This window comes from Lissotriton vulgaris, chromosome 11 (genome assembly GCF_964263255.1).
Source record: "Lissotriton vulgaris chromosome 11, aLisVul1.2, whole genome shotgun sequence".
NCBI classification, from domain to species: Eukaryota; Metazoa; Chordata; class Amphibia; order Caudata; family Salamandridae; genus Lissotriton; species Lissotriton vulgaris.
The window spans coordinates 921669065-921691082 of record NC_141699.1 but is presented as its reverse complement, the minus strand read 5'-3'; positions in this window follow the sequence as shown (position 1 = coordinate 921691082).

The following is a 22018-nucleotide window of genomic DNA, read 5'->3' as shown; positions in this document are numbered from 1 at the left end:
GTTAGCACACATCCATAAATAGCATTGATACATAATTGCGGTCATATACAGTAGACGGACATATTCATAGATAAAATAGCATGCATTTGTGTCGGTAAAAACCGTTGTAAAATCAGTACCGGCTGCTTCATAGATTGTATGTATGGCTTACATTTATACTGTTGGTTGTCCCTGATGTATTATCTGTGCCTGGTCTATGCGAGTGTACTAGATATTCATCTATGTGATGTGATAGCTGACGTGACATGTGTAAAGTCATACGGTGAGTTAAAAATGTGATACACCATCTTAATACCTCCAAGTACATACCTGCTGTACTGCCCAGAGTGGAATATCTTATGCATATACAGAATGGTAGTGCTTGTTACATGCATAGTGCGCAATGTTACAACTCTCCATCAATGTAGGGAGCGGAGACGACTGACGTGTCATGAACTACAACAGAAATAGTAACTGAGTACTATGGCTAGTCGTCCACGGTGGTCATCAAAGTTCCTTGCGGTAGTACTGGGCAAGTATCCTCAATTAAAGATAACTGACTCGTGTATAGGGTGGTCCCCCTACGACCACTAGAAGTTCTGGGCCAGTACCCATGTTTGCAGAGTGGGTCCAACTCAAATTAATTCTATATCAGGCAAGTGCCTATAACCTCAAAAGAGCTGTAGACAGTACAATATGTTGAGGAAAAAGACTAAAAACAATCAAACCCAGGCGACCACTCTTGTCTGACGTGATGCCAACTCATAATGTGCCTCCGGAAAAAAGGTTAGGGAACCTGTGAATGTGGCACTACCAAGGTAGTGTGGGTCCCTGCCTTTCCTCCTATAGTGATAAGAGAAAAAAGAGAAAGAAAGATGATTAGTAAGATTAAATCAACTTCTGATGAACAAGTTGCTCTGCAAATACATTTTATACATTCTTTCTAGCTGCTACGAAGGACATGATAGAACTAAAAAACATTATGTTTCATACAGGTGTATTCTTAGTCCTTCGTCAAGGTTTAACCCCCCCTGGGATTTGATGTGGAGATCAATGATGTACCTCGATTCCTGTTGTCTGAGTTTCAATACCCTATTATCTCCCCTCGGGGATCTCGGGACATGTTCCATTTCAAAATAACTGGGACCAGCATTATTGGAACAGTGGTGTTCCTGAAAATGGCGTGCCACCGGGTACTGTTGGTCCCGGTTAGTGATGGCCTGCATGTGTTCTAACACGCGTTGTTAAGCTGGCTGGACTGTGCTGCCTATGTACTTCAACTTACAAGGGCACTCCAAACAGTAGATCACAAAGGGAGTCCCACATGTAAGGAACTGTGTAATAGTTTTCACTCTGCCCCCCCCCCCATCACGGTATTCTTTTTTCATGGTACAGTTCTTGCATGGCCTGCAGTGCCCACAGGGAAAGAAGCCTCTGAGTCCTTGGTTTCTCATGGTGTTATAGACTGTTATGTCGATGTGTAACATTCTGTCTCTAAAGCTGAGTTCCTTTCTGTAAGTAATGCATGGGGCGACATCATTTGCATTGGGGGGCTTACCTTGTGGGCTTCTGCACTCTGCCCTTTCAGGTCACCAGTCCCGCTGACAGCTTGTCTCCCTCCCGCCGCAAGCACTTTCAATCTACAGCGGCCGCCGTGCGGAGGGGGACCAGGACATTGCACTACAAATCCCAGCCTGCTCAGCGGTGGAAGCCGCCGCCGCCCGCATTTCTCGCGCCAGGAGGCGCATAAGACGCAGCACAGCCCCCGCGTCGCGGAATCGCGCGCGGGACGCGCCCGGAGAAGCCCGGGACAAGGGCGGGACAGTCTGTGGCAGTCCGGGGAAGGAGGAGGCAGGGATGGGCCACCCCTCTTCCAGTTGTATCCAATGGTACTGTACATTAAATACCAACTATCTGTTCGCTGGTCCCAAGTACTGTAACAATGGGGAAAAGAAAAATCCCTGAGGATACCAGTGAAGCTGCAGGTGTGGTGGCCAAGGGAGGAAAGCAAGCTAAGAGATAAAGGTGCAAACCCCCTAGAAAGCGATTGCCCCACGCGAGAGGTAATTGTGTAATGGATCGGATTGACGAATTGGTACAAGACTGTTCAGATTTGTTAACAATGGCCCCTAATTCTGGAGAGAGGGCCTCTGTGGGATGTAGTAGTGAAGAAGGAAGGAGCCAGAAGAGGGGGGCAGCAGTTATTCCTGAAATGTTTTTAACAAAACCTAATGCCGGGGCTAAATTGGGATTAGCCGAGGGGGATGAATCTAATTTAGATCAGAACCATCCCACCACAGCTCCTGTTCAGAGTTCTGAAGATACAGTTGCCTTGGCCTGTAGCAACAGGTTTTAGGTTTTAGCTCAAATTGAAAACTGTTATTCTGAAAATGGGCCCGAGGCACTCATGTGTGGTCCTCCCTCAACAGAAGGCATTTCCCATGTGTTTACTCCGTTGGAGGCGTCTCGGCTAGCAGAACCAAATGATAATCCCTTGTTTAAAGTTGTAAAACACCTACGTGATCTGGTGGAAAGTATGCAAGTTAAGATTGATCAATTGACTGTTGTAGTTAACAACTTGAGCGTGGACACTGGTCAAGGCTCATGTGGCTCTATGGTAATTAAAGTCACGGGTTTAAATAATCTAAGTACAGCGGGTTGCACTGGGAACGCTCCCTCCCCACTTACCTTACCGGATGTCCCTCCAGTTATTAGTTCCTCGTTTAGTGAGGTGGTTAGGGCAGGGAGGAGAGCAACTCAAGTTAAACACAACTCCCTAAGTCATGGAACAGTGCCTGTAATACCACCAAGTAGCACACCAGGGAGTCTGGGGGGCAAGTGTACCCCCAGAGCAAGACAGGCTGAACAGAAAGTCGCAAGTAGCCGCCAGGAAAAAAGATCTGTCCCATTTAGTACCAATGTCCCGCCACACAATCCCCACCCAAGTAAACCTTCATCAGTGTACCTGATCAACATTCCAAAGTTACCTATTAGCAGGGAGTACTGATCATCTGAAGCTCTGACCAATAAAGCAATACATTGGATTAGGTATGTAAAGGGATGTAGGTCAGTTATTAGGGAGGATATTTCCCGCGCAGTGAGGCTTACTTCCCAGGGTGATGCTTATGACTGTATTGAATTATTTTTCAAAAACCCAATGATAGCTGGAGAACTATTAAACTTAGAATTTAGATCTTGTACTCCGGACTAGTCTAGGATCCAGATGAGATTAACCCCCCCCCCCCCCAGAATTGTCTGACTGAAAGTGGTAATTATGATAGGGGCACTCATATGGTAAGCTCGAGATTAGATTGTAATGATTGACTACAGCTGCAAGACCCTTCAGAAGTACATAGCGATTTATCTAATGGCGAAAGTACTGGGCAGGGTTCAATTAGTGTCCTGGATAACTCTTTTAATATGTCACCTTTGCTGATCTACACGTTACCTATGTCTATTACCCCAGACATTGCTGCAGAGGTAGCTCAAAATGATGGTACTGTGCCCCCCATCGGCAAATCCGGGACGGTTCTCTCGTGGAACATAGCAGGTTTGAAATCCAAAATAGAATTACCGGAGTGGGCATCATTTATCAGTCAGTACGAAATATGTTTATTTTAGGAAACCTGGTTATTAGATCCACTCCACTTTCCTGGGTATTTGAATTACAGTATTCCAGCAGAGAAGGTAGGGAGAGGCCACCCATCTGGCGGTCTGTCGATATGGGTCAGACAGGACCTAGCTGTGATAATCAAAGCCATATCTACTAACCATAGGGATTTGTAGGTTTTAAGACTTGAGTTTTTAAATCAAAAGCCCATCCACATTTACAATGTATATGCTCGAAGCACCGGGGGGAAGAAATCTGAAGTATTGTCACTCCTGGAAGATTTGCTTGAATGTCACTCTGTCCATTCCAACTCAATTGTAGGGGGAGATTTTAATGTAACTTTCGAACCTCTTTTACATAATAATTGGAACATATCGGACGAAGAAGACAGGGAGTGGGGGGTGCCCAAACTCGATCTCGAACAAATCAAAAGATGGTCAGAATTAGCGATTCAAATTAATTCTATTTGTCTTAACAAAGGTGTAAGATCGACTAATGGCAGGACCGTTGGCGATAAGTCCGGGACAAATACATTTAAGAATGGTCCCCGTGAGAGTAGATTAGATTACATCTTGGTCAGCCTGGGTCTTTGGAGACATCTCCAGGATATGTCAGTTATTGTAAGGGTAGAGAGGGATCACAACCCCCTGTGTATGACTCTCACCTACCAGAAATCTCCAGACCATCCAGGAGAGGAGGAGGGTGGCACTCCTTCCATTGATACTGCATTATCAAACGACACACGACACGTCCACTGGTCCAAAGTTTCGATAAACCAAGAGAAGGTTGATTTTATATCTAGCAAGCTTGCCCAAGCAACACGTGAGTTAGAGGGATTACTTAAAGAGGATATATTGCACTCATCACTAGAGGAGGGAACCAGGATCCATGAGGCCTTTTTGGGTGATTTGAAAAGTTTGTTTGTTAGGCCTTGTAAGCAAAACGGTTCCCGCACACCTCAACCACCACGTTGGTACTCAGGGGAATGCAGGCAGGCCCGCTTGGATCTGGGCAGAGCAATCAAAAACGGGTCAAGCCAGAACATTCGGATGACCAGGGTGACATATAAAAATGCCGTCTCAAAAGCTAAACGCGATTGGGACGAGCGTAGGTGGAATGATCTAAAGGAGGCAGGATCCCATAAAGATTCACATAGGTTCTGGAATGTCTACAAGTGGGGTGTGGAAGGCAATCCAGACAAACCGCAGAATTGGGTTCCTAAGGAAAAATGGGTATCTTATTTCAAGCCACAATACGCGAAGGGTGATGTCACAAACCTATCCATAGAGGTACCATTCACACCTTTCGAGGAAGATGCATTTACTCTGAAAGATGTGAATTGTGCTTTAGACCTAATGGTCCCTGGTAGAGCGCCAGGTATTGATGGCATACCCGTGGATTTATTTTTGCAGGATAGAGATTCTTGGGGCCCTTACATACTCCTTCTGTCAAACATAGTTGCGAGGGGAGCTCCAATACCCCATTCATGGAATGGGGCTGAAATCATACCTGTATTTAAAAAAGGAGACAAATCCCAGCCCGGAAACTATCGCCCGATCAGCCTGATCGACACCTCCCAAAAAGTGGGGCCAATCTTGGAAGCTTTCTGGGATGTCATTGCAAAACCCCTGGATCGCAAACTTTACTTCCAACTGAGATTTGGGAGTCCACCTGTAAGGGCATTTACTAATGGATGGTCTAGGGGGGCCAAAGCCGGCTGTCCAGCCTGCCCAGCACTTTTGGAATCCATTGGCCACTTATTGTTCGAATGCCCTGTGTATGAGGCTCCTCGCCGGATCTGGCTACGCCCAATGTGTAGGCTATTGGGCACCAGCAGTGGATTGGCTGCAGTCAGAATAATTCGTACCTGTACAAATATGACTGTGTATCTAGCTGTGGCAAAATTCCTGGGGTGGGCATGGATTATTAGAAGTAGACTGTTATCAGATTAATTTTTATAGTATGGGTGATATAATTTTCCTGTCTAAATAATGTGTAATAGTACCCTTGATCGTATATTAGTAGTGGTTTTATGAATTTTTATGATTATGCAATTTTAAGAGTATTTATTCAGTTTAAATTTTATATATATATACTTCATATGTACTGTACGCTTTTATGACAATCGAATCGTCGAATAAAGCTTGCTTGACTTGACTTGTAAAGCATGGTTTTCACTTATGATGGCACCTATATTGGGGTCACTTTTGAGGATGTCCCAGTGTCTGGTCAGTATATTCCTGATATCCCTGGCATTTCTATTGTATGTCAGTATTATTCTAGTGGTGTTTTCCTGTGTGATTGTATAAGGTTCAATGTCTTTTCTCGCCTTTAAGGTTTCCGTTCTCTGTATTTTCTGAGGGCTTTTTTAAGGACCCAAGTAGGATACCCCCTGGTTTTGAACCTCTCTATCATGATGGCAGACTCTTCCTTGTACCCTGCTGTGCTACTGCAATTATGTTTTGCCCTCAACAGTTCCCCAAATGGTATTCTCCATTTCAAGGGATCCGGGTTACTGCTGAAGGCATGTAATAGGGTGTTCCCTGCTTTATCCTTGCAGAAGAGATTGGTTTGGATGATATTGACTACTACCTCCACCTTAGTGTCTAGTAATTCAACCGAGGTTCTACTCATGGTACCAGTAAGAGTGATCTTGTATTTGTTGTTATTCAATTTATCAATAAATTCAGTAACTTCCAACTCACTGCCCGCCACACCATGAAGATATCATCGATGTAGCGGAGCCAGAGTTCAACCTTCTCTCTCTCAAGACAGATAGATGTGTCACCTAGGACCTCATTCTCCCATTTGCCCAGGAACAGGTTTGCAAATAATGGGGCAAAACAAGTCCCCATCGTGGTACCGGTCACCTGTTTGTACAGTGTACCAAAGACCATGAAGATATTGTTGGTAAGGCAGGACTCCATCATTTCAAGAACTATGGTGGTATGTGCCTTGAATCTGATGTCTCTGGTCTGTAAATAGCATGTGAACGCCTCTACACAATGCTCATGCTTGATTATGGTGTAGAGTGAGCTGACATCTAGTGTCACAAGTAAGAAACCTTCCTCCCACTGTATGCCAACCACTTTACCCAAGAAGTCCTTGATGTCTTTGACATGGGGCGGAAGTCTGCTGACATATTCTCCCGGAAAGAAATCAACGTATTTGGAGATATTTCAAGTAACACTCCCTTTGGAAGAAACTATTGGCCTGCCCGGGGGATTGGTCAGGTCCTTGTGCACCTTTGATAGCAGGTACAGTACCGGTAGTATAAACTTCCTGATTTATTTACTTCATTTGAAACCTGAGAGTGCATCATTATCGCGAAGCAAAAATGGATTTAGGATTTGGTGAACCGTAGTACAGTTCTGACTTAGATTCCATAGGAAAAGCGTTTTTTGATTTTCCAATAACTTTGGTGCCATTTGACAAATCATTACAAAAGTATCAAAATTAATGGGCCGATCACTTCAGCTTTTGTGTTGAAAGTTTCGGGGTGATCCGTCAAAAGGGGGCCAAGAAAAGGGGGGTACCAAAATGCTTTTTCTCCATGTAAATTTCCATAGGAAACGTTAGACACAGCTACAGCCCGAACTGCTGAATGGAATTTCACCAAATTTGGAAAAAATGTAGCTCTTGTTCCAAACGATCTCTTTTTGTTAAATGGTGTAAATCCATTCAGTAGTTTTTGAGAAATTTGCAAAATTCAGATTTACAACTGGATCTGTGAACCCCCCTGATCTCGTCCCTGAGATATAATTGGCTGCCAACACTTCAAACTAGGAAGCCATCTTGTGACTCGGTTAAAGGGGGTGGTGTAGAAAAGAAACCCTGACCCCGTGGGCATTTTTTTTATTGTCGATGGGATTTGCTGTGGATCAGTGAATGCGTCAGGACTTTTTTTTAAAAATGAAGCACGGGCTCCATCGCTTTATTAACTTTATGTCCCTGGATTGGCCGGGTCCCAGGGGCAATGACAACTAGAGATGCAGGGGCCTGCTATCTCCCCAGGCTAATTTTTTGAAGTGCCAGGGCCACACAGTCCCCCGGCAGTCCCAAGGACAACCACCTCCGCTGGGCTATTTCTTATTAGAATGAGTGAGGGGTCTCCAGTCCCCCCCATGCAGCTGTGGAATCTCCACCTCCCGGGGCAATAGTTACAATAATACTTGGGGGGCTCTAGCCCTACCATTCAGCCCCAGGGACCTCCATCTCCCAGGGGCTATTTTTAATTAGAATGGATAAGGGGGCTCCAGTCCCCCCACGCAGCCTAGGGACCACCACCTCCCCTGGGCTATATTTAGAAATACGGGGCCACACATCCCCCCGAAGCCCCGGAGATCACCACCTCATCGGGCAATAGTTACAATAACAAGAAAGAATAAAAAGAAACCTGGAGCTGATCCCATGGACATGAAAATGTTCTGGATTATTTCACTCCTACCCTATTATTCTAAACTACTTGAGGCCCATTTAGCCCATAATCTATGTTTGTTCATTGAAGAGTCTGGTTTTATGGACCCAGCACAAGCTGGCGTTCGACCGACACACTCGACAGAAACGGTGAGCATGTCATAGTTGATCACATGCGTAAAGAGGTAGATAACAGCAACTCCCAAGTCTTGGTAATATTGGATCTGTCTGAGGCCATTGACATTGTCAACCACACTATTCTGGCCGACCAGGCCAGGGCAACTGGGCTTCGGGGCTTAGCATTGAACTGGCTTATTTCCTTTTTGAGGGAGGATCCCAATTAGTCAGGCTTCCCCCTTTCTCCTCTACAGAGGTTCAACTGAAATGTGGGGTTCCTCAAGGCTCTTCACTATCTCCCCACCTTTTTAACATCTATATTCGTCCCTTGATCAACGACCTCAAAAATAAAAAAAGTCAATATTTCTAACTATGCTGATGATATGCAACTGCTATTTATGATCAAAGACAGCCCCTTGTCTCGGCAGCAGTTTCAGGACACTATGCTGTTCATCCGTGAGTGGATGAACAGCAGTCATCTGAAGTTCAATCCCGATAAAATGGAGATAATTATCACAAATAGTAAAATGATTTATTGGTCCCCATCATTTTTGCCAAATAAGATGGGCTCTCCTCTGGCTCATAAAAAAAACTGTAAAAAGATTGGGTGTAATAATAGATGCAGAATTATCCTCTAAACAGCAGGTAGGAGCCGTGACCTCAGCTATTTTTTTTCCAGCTATTTCGTATACAAAAGATAACAAATTCCTCACTAAGGAGGCTCTGATCCAGGTAATCATAGCTCTAGTTATGTCTAGAATAGATTATGCTAATACAATTTACTTGGGGCTTCTAATAATCCGCCTGCACAGGCTCCAGCTAATTCAGAACCAGGCTGATCGACTGATATACACTTTGTCCAGATATTGCCACATCTCCCAGGTGACAAATGATATGCCCCCCTCCTGGAGTCATAAATGGCCCTGGGGCTGCCAACCCCAGGGCCAGCTCCAGCAGTGTCCCGGAGTGCCCACCCCGGGACATTTTAGATTGCTATGGGATGGCAGGATAGGTACTCCCGCCATCCCATTGCAAACAAGTGTGCTTGCTTTGACCAAGCAAGAGCACTTTGCTCTCGCTTGGCCAAAGCGAGCACACTTTACTTTTTACCCACAGGGAGTTGCATATTAGCAGCTCCCTGGGAGTAACAAGCAATGCCGCCTCCTGCAGGAGGTGGTAGTCGACTAGTACCGCTTGGGCCTTCATCCTCTAACCAAGAGTACACCAAGATGCGCGTTTGCAGAATGGTGGAGAAAGGGGGCATGGCCGGCTATCAGAACTCAGCAATCCTGCTGTGTATGACTTACTGGAGGTAATAGGAGGGGTATGTGGCCCCCAGGGACGTCCTTGGGGGCCGACTACGCCTCCAGTTACCTTTAGTAAGTCCCACACACTGGGATTGCAAAGAGGTCTTCATAAACTACGCCCCATTTCTCCACCACTCTGAAAATGCGCCTCCTGGTGCACTACTTGTTGGGGGATGAAGTCCACTTTACTCTTGAGGAACCTTGTGGTCTAAGATGCCCTCCTGCCTCCTCTTGTAAGTCTTGCGTAGAGCAATTCCTGAGAACTAGTTGGAGGCCCAGCCCCCTTTCTCATCCACTCTGCAAACGTGACTTCTATTTAAAAAACCTTAGAAATTCACAAAATAAATCAAAGGTTACAGGAATGTTATAGTTAGCAAAAAGAGTTTAAAAATAATTATAGTTAGGCTGACATTTCACTCGTGCAAAACAAGTGAATTTCAGCCATTATATTTAACAGAGTTAACTATAACTTGCGCCCCGTAATGCGCTGCTTATGACCTCACATATTACACACTCATGGCATGGTCAGGGACATCACTCAACATCGGCTTAACTATACGGTTCCTGTATCCTTTGGTTTCTCTTCAAGTGTGTTTTTAACTTTTTAAAAGTACATTTTTTGGGTATAATATACATTAAAGATATGTAATTTTTAATAAAATATTGTAAGCATTTAATATATTTTATTTTTGATATTTTAAGTTATGTTTATATTTAAAGATTGATATTTTATACAATGATATTATTTAAACAATATTTATTTCGGATATTTTTGTACTTACCTTTTTAAGTATAGGTAGACAATATTTTTGTAGTAGATATTTTTGTCTAGATGAGTTTGTAGGTGGATGTTTTGGACCTTGATATTTTGACAGATACTTTGGATCTTGATATTTTGTCAGATATTTTGGAGCTTGATATTTTCAGTAAACCAGTTACCACTTGACACTTTTCTCCTGTTAAATTACAGTAAATTTACCCTGCCCAAATTAACGAAAGATGGAATAAGTAATGCACCAAACAACTACTGGATGCTGTAAATACCATCCAACTCGAAATTATAACGCCTGAGTAAATAGAGGATTCTGCAGGGGTCGAACACCTGAGATTAAAACACAATAAGGGCCAAAGTGTAAAAAAAAAGAATGCATTGTACTCATTTAAAACAATACACAAAGGGCCCAATTCACAATGATTTTGATATGAGCTGGTGGGATGTGCTCTTGTAGAACTGCTGGCTTAATACTGAATTCCAAAAGTAAATCAGGAGTACTCCTGGCTTACTAATGACATTTATTGGCACAAGAGTACTTCTAACGTATGTTTAAACAAATCATTTGCAAATCTCGAATAGTATAACTTTTAGGAAAACACATTGCATTCTTTGATATTATTTTTTCTAAACATTCACAAACATTTTTCTCACAAGAGTAAACACTGGAAGATATAATAAACTGCTACTCAAACAAGCTCAACCTGTCCACAGATTCATCTTTGATCATTATCTAGTCATTACTGAAATCCATTATTTGTACTCAAGGCTTACCCACTACTGGTGCCACAAGTCATCTAGAGTGTAATGTAAAGTTCACTAAGCATGTGATTCTCAATTATACAAGTGGTTAGATGAGTGAAAACCTGCATAGTAAGATTCAGAGATGTGGTGGCACACTGACCAATTCCTAAGACCATTCATACCTTTGACAGAGTTTGTAGTCATCGTGGAAGGATTCTTCATTTTTGGATTGGTGTGTTAAAGTCTGCTTTTGTCTATGTCAACAGTCTCCTCGTGTACGGCTTGTGCAGGCGTCGTTATTACAAGTAATTCATTAAACGTTGAACTCTATGGGGTTTTCCCCCCTTTAAATTTCGGCAGGTCTACCTGCCAATATTTAACAGGAGGAAAAGGTCTAATAACTACTGGAACATGTGCGTTTTGGTGCACAAAGCACCAAAATCCATATTATGACCGGTTTTATCGACAACCATGTAATTAGTGCTATTTATCCAGCCTGGTGAATTCTGAAACCCTGGGAATGAATTTTATTGGTGTGATAAAGCCGTCCAGATCCTTTGGGTCACATATATTAGAGCTGTGGTGTCTTATGCCGGCCCAACTCAGGTGTATATATTGACAGTCTACTTATAAGGTATTTTGCTGTGATAAAGTTAGGCCCACTGGTAAAAGTACACTGAACTAACTAATTCAGTAAAGGGTCTATGTTCTAGCCCCTCCTTTTTTATTCATTTCCTTGATGTTGTCCCACACAGTAGTATTCAATTCAACGTAAACTTGTTTTAGGATGAACACTGACCCAATAATGCTCTCTTCCGCTTCAAATTATACTAATTTATTAAGTATAATAGAAAATGTTCTCAAAAATGTCAAATACATTTTTGTATTTACAAAGCAACACAAACATTGGTTTGCATTGCTTTGTAAAAAAATGTGTGTTCAATAGGTTGTGCATGGGTGTTCCCATGCATCCACCCATGGATTTTGATGCAAACCCATGCTTACAAAGACTTGTAGACATGGGTTTGCGCCAAAATGGTACGCCCCCCTGAGCCTGGCATAACAAACTGAAATATCTTTATCATTCTTCATGATTTCCTCATTTGATGTGTGCTGCATACTGCAGCACAGGTACACATCCAAACAAGAGAAAGATTCAAAGAATAGTTTTTGTGCATGAAGGTACCCATTTCTGCAAAAAAAACTAGACTGGCCACAATGCAAACACTTTTGCACTATGGCGCACCACTGCTGTGTTGATGCTAGGCAGCCTAGAGTGACCCAGCACATGGAGAGAGCGGAACTGAGCCATTTCTTTGAAGATGTAATGCATTTCTTCTCTTGCACTGTGACACAATGCAGCAAAGCAACGTTGCTTGCTGTGCTGCATTGTGCAATGTCTTTGGAAATGTAGCACTATATCTTTTCTTTGGAAGGCTGGTTACTTTACAGCCCTACTGGTCTACCATTCTGGGTCAGATGTGGTAACAACATTGCTGCTGCCTTTCATCACAGAAGGACATTTCTCCAAAACTTGGTTAGTGTTTGCTTTCATTAACCAATTGGTATATATTGAGCTAATGTTCATGATGTTCCTTCTTTTAAACAGGCTTCCAGACCCCAATTGTTCCGGAACTTTGAGACGCTCATGTAGGTGTCAGTGCTTAATTTCTAAAATAGTAAGTGCCAGGGCTCTGACCAGGAAGCCACTGCAGCTTGCACCACCTATCACCCTTCTCATTGCTGCCAAAACAACTACTAACCATCTCTCTCGCATTTAAATACAACAGTTCAGATTATTCCAGGCCCCCATAGCTAATGGAATGGCTGGGGAGGCAGGTAGTAGCATTTTTTATCTATATTGTAGTCCTAAACTACCATTGTTCTGCTCATCTCTAAATTAGATGAGCAGCGCCACCATGTGGTGGACGGTTCTATATATGGTGTTGACAATTTGGTGCAGGTGCTGAGCACCGGAAACAAATTAAGTGCCGGTGCTGAGCACCAGAAAGTACTGGCACTGGTAGGTGTTTGACATTCTGAATGCACACGAGAACGGCTACTAGAAATATTGGTGCCTTCGAATTTATATAATGAATGTAATAAAAAAACATAATTAGGGGAGTGATCTGGTCTTACTCCGGAGGGCAAGTATTGGCATTACTCTGGAGGACAAGTATTATCTGAAGATCAAAAGGTATGAGGTCATAATTTGTATTTAGAAATCGAGAAAACTGTATTTCTGTTTGAGGCTGGGGATATTATCATTTGCAGCATTAACCTTTATATGTTAGGGAGGACCAGCAGAGCATTTTTGGATATTAATAATGTCATTACATAATTTCTGAACTGTCTCTTTTCTTATTTTGTCTTACCTATGGATGGATTAAAACAATTTTTCATGTAACCTCTTAAACTAAGGGGCTCATTACAATGTCAGGTGGAAAGCCTCTTCCCGTCACTGTTTTGGATTGTGGGACTGACCAACTTACAGTCAGTGGTTCCGACTGCCGGATTACAATGGAACCAAACACTGTTCATTCGGATTCCAGTTGTTTCAATGGGAGCTCATGTTACGCCTGAGAACCGACCATAATACAGGTTCTTTTAGGGAAATAAATGTGTGTAGAAAACCCTGCACTCTGTTGCAGACACCCCATGGTGCCTAACGACAGTGCATGGTTTTACAGAGTGCTACCCTAGGTACCCCCTCTTCCAGCAACCGTAGGGTGCTGGGGCCAGGGGGCCTTGCCATGTTCCCCCAAAGTCACTTTCTAACAACCTTTCTGTGTCGGACAGGCCGACGAGGAAAGGCTGTTGGAAAGTAACATCATAATCCCAATGGTGGATACGCCGTCCATAAGAGGTTATGGTGTGGTTCTGACTCACAGGAATACTCTGTGAGTCAGTCGGAACCCAATCGGAATGACCGGCCGGTTTACGTTCCGACTGCCAACATCGTAATCGGGCAGTCGGATTGTAAACCAACTGAGTCGGTCGGAAGCGTTCAGATGCAGTCGCAAAGATTTCGACTGTCGGGCGGAGGCTTTTCGCCCGACATCATAGTGAGCCCCTAAATTTAGGTTTTTGAGAGAGGGGTGGTCCTCAAAAACAACTGCATTTTTCTAGCTTTATTTTGATAACTTTAAATATTGCAAACGGTTTACTAATTTAAAATACAAATGTTACTGAAATAGGAGTGGGCTACGTTTTACACTGTGATCAAGATATAGTACATATACTTGTATTTGCATTACATAAAATATCATGATTATATAGATACCTGATTAAATTCATTCTATTAGAGCCAATTTCCAAGCAACATTGGTAAGGAATAAAATACAACAGTTTGGCCAGATTTCTCTGAGAACAAAGTACTAAGGTAGTTCTTGTGTTGGCTCCCTAGAATTTACAGGCCACTATAGATCAAAATCAGACCACCAAATTTCTGGTTCTAGACTAATCTGTAGCTTTTGATTCTGTAGGTCAAAAATGTTCCTAGCCCATCTAGCATTCTGTAATAGGGTAATTAGTTGAGAATAATGTGAGTCATTCACAAGTAATAAGTCTGAAACTTAGACTTTGCTATGAGCCAAGTACCCTATTGTAGCACTTTATCTTTTCAGGGTAGCAATGCAGAGCAGTCCAACGTCAATCCGTGTGTTTACTTATAAAAAGGAAAAGTAGTTTTTTTGAAGGCACACTACTAAATACAACATATTAAATTACAAATGTGTACCATCAACTAGATAGATATACTGTGGTGTAGTCTGGTTTGGTGTGCAGGTGACCGTGTGGATGATATGCTTGTCATTCTAAAGTGTTGAGTGAGTTGAGAGTAGGAGAAAATCAGGCGAGATGGTGGAGTTTGGTTGTCGGCTCTTGGGCTCTTTGTATATGTAACACATGGATGTAACTAATGCGTTTTTTAGAGACCTTTAATAAAGAGGCATTCTGCAACCAAGTCGGGTGACTCCGAACAGTCAATTCCATATTGATGACAAGGAATCTAAAAGAGCGGTATGTGGACACCTCAAGAATTACGTCACGTACTAACATTATATCTAGAGCCCAGGAGACCAGTCATTACGCTCGGCTTCAACAAGTACACTGAGGAGTAAAGATGGGGTTTATGTTAAAAAAATTGATTCCATTTGACAGTTGCTGTGATTTGTTTGAGAGTGCTGTTAACTCTATAATCTCGTCACATAAAGGGGTAGGGCCCTTACCTACTACCTCCTTGGGCTTCACTAACTATGAGTTCGAACAACAGTAGGTGGTTGCACTAATCAAACACAATTTTACTTGAACAAAAAGGAAATTTTTACTAAATAACTATGACCTCAGATTTCATTTATCACAGTTAATTTTAGTACTTTTACAATTTTTACAATTTACAAAAGAAATTACCAACAATTACATCAATAAAGTGTAAAATAGTTGGAACAAACTGTGCTCAACGGTGAAGTAAAACAAATACTTAATATAACATACAAAAAACAAGAACAAACAATTGACTGTTCAAAATACAGCCGTCCTATCATTAAAATGCCATAGCAATGGATTCAAAAATAATGCTCTTGGAACACAAGGTAGGGGTCCTAAGCGTGGAGCCTCCATAACTAGCTGGTTATGGAGGCTCCACGCTGCCCAAAACAAGGATTAAAATGGTACTTGGGTGTGAAAGGGAAAAGCGTTTTTGACCATTTACCGGAATTGAAACCTGAGGAAGATGACGAGCTAGATGAGTTTCAATATGCAGTAAAACAGTTGGAAATTCATTTTGAGGGTGAGGTCAATCTGGTGGTGAGCAGGCAACAATTTCTTACTAGAATCCAGGCACCATTCGAATCTATTGACACATATGTTCCTGCTTTAAAAAGGTTGTCTTCTTACTGTGATTTTGACAATTTTACTTCTCAGCTTATTAGAGATCAACTTGTGGCCAGGTGTAGTTTAAAAAAGATCCAAGAGAGGTTATTAGCGTGCAAAAATCCTACATTAGATGAAGCAGTTGACATAGCTAAAAATATTGAGTTTTCCTATGAAGATTCTAAATTATTGGACACCAATAATCAACAAATTGTGAATGTAAGTCAAATTACTAGTAAAGATCATATCAATAAAAGACAGCAGTTAGCATTGCACAGTTGGGGGTCACGACCTCCACGAAGAGCAAGGTATATCAAAACTCAGTGCTTCAGATGTGGTTCACAGTACCATGTGTCTTCTTTTAAAAATTGTCCGGCTGAATCACAAGAGTGTTGAAAATGCAATAAACTAGGGCATTTTGGTAAGGTTTGTAGGGCTCAGATACAATTTACCAGTAATAGAGGTAATTTGAGAAGGGTACAGATTGGAGCTGTACAGAATCTGGGAACTGGTGTTGACCTTCATAGCACAGATAATAAATTGGAAGAATTGGTCTTGGCTGTGAATGTGGTGGAAGCAAAAGGGGCAGATCATACAACGTGTTATAGTGATCCCTTAGTTTAACTTACCATCAATGGAACACCTATTTCCTTGTTGGTTGATTCAGGAGCTAGAATAACCATTATTAATGTCTTCAAGTGCAATGAAAAATGGTCACATCAGGTATTGTTACCTCCTGATGCAGTCACTACAGCTTTTGAAGGCAGTAGGATCAATTTGCAAGGTTATTTCTGGGCATCCATTGCATTCTCCAATAAAACTATCAAGGGAAAGGTTTATGTAACAAAACAAAAAGTATCAATGTATTGGGATGGTGGCACCAAGCTGACTTTGGCATTGTCATAAGACGAGGTAGAGAACCATCTATCATGCTTGAGGGATCTTCTGACATCGGGGTGTAATTTCAAAGGAAACTGTTCATTTAATTTCAGAATATCCTGAAGTATTTCCGGATGAGGTGGGTCAAGTTAAAATTTTCAAACATGTTATTAAAGTTAAAGATGGATGTATACCTATTAAGCACAAATTATGTAATGTTCCTATCAGTGTGAGAGATCCTTTAATTAAAATTTTGACTAATATTCAGCAAGATGGTATTATTGAACCAGTTGATGCCACGTTATGATTATCGCCAGTCTTTTTAGCTAAGTGCTCAGGTGAGCTACGACTTTGTATTGACTTAAAAAGTGTAAATAGTACTATCTGGGTAGAAACTTTTCTGTTGTCACGTATAGAGGATTTGATTACAGTGATTGGGCAGGCCAAATGGTATACTAAGTTGGCTTTGAAAGCGGCGTACCATCAGGTGGTAATAGAGGCTGAATCATGTCACCTTACAGCCTTTGTCACACCTGATGGTACTCTCCAGTATTGTAGAATGTCACTTGGCCTGGTCTCTGCTGCTTCTGTTTTTCAGGAGAATATGAAAAGGATGCCGTAAGGGATCAAGAATGTTGTGGCATTCAAAGATAATATTCTTGTGTTCTCTAAGACTCTGGAGGAACATAACAACACTCACAGAAGGGTACTGAGAAAATGTTTGGTACCCTAAGGTCCACCATAGGTTTTGCATCAAGAAAATGATCTGATGTGGAAACCAGATGTTTAAGAATTTTTGAAGTAAATGATCAATTTCCTTGATTGTATGAGGTGAAGCCCAAACAATGGCTTACGCAAAACGAGTCATCTATTATCCATACATGGCGAGTCCCAAGGAGCCGGCGCTGAGAAGCCGGCATGCTGATTGGATGAGGCGGGTCTTATTAAGTAATAGCATAATTGAATGCCTTGACTGGGATTTTCTGACCCAGCATGGCCTTGGGACTTGCCATGTATGGATATTAGATGACTCGTTTTGTGCAAGCCATTGTTTGGACTTCACTTCTGCCCTTCTGCAACAGTCTATCTGTGCTCAGCTACTGGGATGTGCAAGCCAGTAGTCTCACTCATGTCATCACACATGTGTACACCACACATTTGGTCACATATTCATGTGTAACCAATCCAGAGCCTCCTACCCTAGCTGCAACACCCCTGCCTTAAAAGGCAAACACAAGTGGTTAGCACTTTCAGTCCTTTCCACAGAATTTACCAGGAGTATGACTCAGGTGGTGAGACTCACTCACCAATAATGTCCAAAATCAATCAATTAGGGAGTTTAAAGTGTGCTACTTACCCATGACGGTCTCAAGGCATTGAGGGGGAGGGGGTGTAGCTCCGGTTCAGTTGAAAAGCCAGGTCTTGAGGCTCGTTCCTCAAGGTTTGTAGAGTAGGGGAGCGTTGGGTGTTGACTGGGAGCTCATTACAGGCTTTGACTGTGATATAGGAGAAGGCTATTCCACCCGCTCTGGTTCTGCGGATGCACAGGGTTTCTGATAGGGCAACTTCAGCAGAGCGGAGGTTCCTTTTGGGTACGTGGAAGGAGACTTTTTGTTGAGGTATTTGGATCCGGTGTTGTGGAAGGATTTGTAGGTGTTGTTGAGTAGCTTGAATGTTGCTCTCTTCTCGTCAGGGAACCAGTGGAGGTCTTGCTGGGATTGGGTGATGTGCTTATGTCGTGGGTGCCGAGGACAAGTCTGGCCGCCGTGTTCTGGATTGTCTGGAGTTTGCGTAGCAGGGATTTGTTGATTCCAGCTTAGAGGGTGTTTCCGTAGTCCAGTCTATTTGTTATGAGTGTGTGGCTGACGGTCTTTCTGGCTTCAGGGGTATCCACTTGAAGGTTTTGCAGATGATGTGTAAGGTGTTGGAGCAGGTGGAGGAGACAGCATTGATCTATCGGGTCATGATGAGGGAGTTTCAGACAGCTGCTGCTCATCCAAGCTGCAACATCTTTCATTCCTTCCTGGAAGCTGAGTCTGGTGGTTTCGGAGTCCGTCGTGAGGGAGAGGATGAGCTGGGTAGTATAGAGTGGTAAAAAGATAGTTAAAGATGAAAAATCCAGGGGAATAGCTGGAAGCCACTTTGTAACACATACCTTCGCCTGACTGGTCTCACCCTGATGTGGTTTCTCTACATATTAACAGGCCAGTTAGTCCCACTGGCTTTGTTTTCACTCAAATAAAAGAATGGTGGAAGTGATGTATCCTCCATTAGGTGAGGTGATTAGGAATGTTTGTGCTCCAGGAGCTTTCATACACTGATGACACTCATTTGCTTCGGCGAATTGTATGCTTTCTGGGTTTATCGTCACCATCATAGTTCTATAGCGACACTGTTATTGAAGTTTAATACTAACAAGACCGAAATCCTGATTGTTAGTGATGAGTCCAGTGTCTAGTCCACAACCGTGGGGGCTGACCTACCATTGCACAAAAAGAGTTAAAAACCTTAGTCTGTATTCATATCTACAATGTTGAGCCACGGCCCGTGCAGGTAAGAGCAGTGGGACAGAAGAGCTGGGTGGCGGGTATTTCGACAGATAAGCACGAGGGAAAATTAATTATTTATTTAATTTTCCATCGTGCCCCCCACTCGGTCCTACCACACCACCGCTCTTACCTGCATAGGCCGCAGACGCCAATGTTCGCCATAATACCTGACCTCTGGTCAAGCAGCACATTCAGACTAGAGCATTTCCATGGTTAATCGCATCTGCTACCGGAAGGAACTCAAAACCGTTTTGCCCCTTCTGGATCCCTTAGATCCAGCTCTCTTACTTTTGATAATCCTGCAAAGAAGTAGGAACAAGATAGGCAAAGTCTTTCGTGTCCTAGACTTCCTTTTAAATTCCAGTGCCACTCATTTCTTGATCTTTCATAAAAAAATGAAAATCTAATTATTTTGCTGATTCCCATGTCTCCTTCTCTGAACCGCTTTCTTTTTCTGTTTCATCCTTACTGTTTTCTGTCCATTCTCTTGTGCTACGATGCCTTCTGGTGACAGTAGTGTGTCTTTTAAATAAGTAAATAAATACATATTAGTCAAACTGGATAATACTCCATTGCTTTCATATCTAATCTGCTTTATTAAACATTCCTGAAACAAAATAAAAGGTATTGGAGCACTATCCTAAGAGCTATCTCAAGCTCCAAAGCGGCGCATACAGGTGCACAGTCAATTTGTCTACCTAAAGATGCCAAACACACTGAAAGTACTTAAACATGCTAGATACGTCAACTCACTATTTGATTTAGACCGGTAGCAAAAAAGAAAATGTTGCCAATGGCAAAACATTATTAAAAAGAATAAGTCTCTGGATTTATACATTTAAATAGCGCAGTGTAAATTATCAAGGAAGCCATAGCGAGAAACTTGAATGCAAAGTGATGTAAAATCACTTAGCCATTAATGTTGCGTCCCAGTCTTCCACTGCACTCATAAAGTGGTTTCTGTAGGAATGTGTAGACATTTATTCCAGTATATAAAGTCAGTATTTTCATTATGTGTGGCACTTAAAAATATTATGAGTAATGAAGGACTGACTGTGGCCCAAATGATAAATCACACTTGCAGACTGTTAACAGCCTTTAGCTTCCGGTTCGGCCATGTTATTTTAAACAGCTGACAGGTACACAACAATTTACCTAATTGTAGTTATTGCAGTCTCATGACACCTTTCCGGATCTGAACGGGGCTCAGATCAACTCCGGGGCATTAGCATTTGATGAAGGTAATCTGTTTTCTTGGCTGAAGCTCACAAACAAAGCAGTTAAATCCCCATTAAAAAGGGCTAATCAGGGACCCATTAAACTGCTCATAGGTCTGTCTCATTTATACAGCCCCTGCAACATTTATAAAGGGCACTGTTACAGCTTTACTAACAGTTTGGATCATTTCAGAAGCAGAGCAGCAGTGAAATGTGTTGTGTGTCATTATCACAAAAATGTGCTTTAGAAATTTAAAACAATCTACAAATTCAAGGAGTTTTTGAGTTACTAAACTGTGAGCCATAGTTTGGTAAATGCCCAGCCTTTCCCTTGCCGCCTTTCCATCCAAAGCTTCTTCCTCCAACCCCTCCCTCTCAAATAAAAAAAAAAACTGTTATTTGCAGAATGTTCTCATATTTCAGGAAGAAAAGGTCGAATTATAGGACCTTCTGAAGGCATTCAAGAAAGAAAGGTCAACTTAAAAATAGATGTCTTTTCACAGTGGAGCACTGCTTCTGAAATGGTGGAACTGTCAGGTAACAGAACAAAATGCCAGATGATGCACTAAAGCAGGAGCAATTTTCAGAGGGGCAGATCTGGCCACTGATGTCAGCTCTGCTCTCTAAAATCAAAGTTGCTTTGAAAAATGATGGAGCTGTAAAAGAAGAGAGTGTGGCAAGTTAGCTGAACCCTCTCAGAAGTAGAGAACGTGTAGGATTCTAGAGGTGTCCTGAAAACAGTGCCTGGGAACTTTGTTGCCAACAGAAGTATATTTGAGTAGAAATATCTGCAGAAAGTACTTCTATGCAATGGAATATTAGCCTTTGAAATACTATACCTATGCAATGGAATATTAGCCTTTGAAATACCTCGGGGTATGTTCCAATAATATTGGGCCACTGAGGTCCCACAGAATACTCAGAAATAGAATATGGCATTAGAGTATATGTAGTGTTGCAGGATAAAGTTCTACTCATAGTTCTCAGCTTAACTAAGCGCAAGTTTATGGAAACCTTTGCAACATAAATCTCGGCAGCCATCTTTGTAACATGAAATCATTTAGAGCGTTAGTAAACATTGGCATGTTCTCTGAGGATGTTCAATAAACACCTTTCTTTCTAGATTCTGACCTTCTCTTTTACATCTAAAAGGCTGTGTTTTAAGTGTGCGAAATTCTTCTCTATGAGTGTATGATCAGGTTGCTTTTTTTGGATATTATGCAATAGCTTCAGTTGTGATAATGCCAAGAAGTGCTAATAATTCAGTTTCTCTGTGCTCCACATGGTACCAAGATTCTTCCTAACCCAAGTTTATAATACTCGGAGACACTAAGACTCACTCAGACTGTACTCTTGATAACACCCAAGTTCAGTGGTTTTAATACTAAGCCAGTGAATATGAGCTTCCTGGTAAATTGGGTGCAGTAAAATCGCATGTGAATTTCCTTATACAGGATGGTAAAAAGTGCTTGATTATGAGTAGTTTCGGGGTTCCATGAAAATGATTGTACTATAAGTGATTTTAGGGCTTGCTATTTTTCTGCCCTGTAAATCCA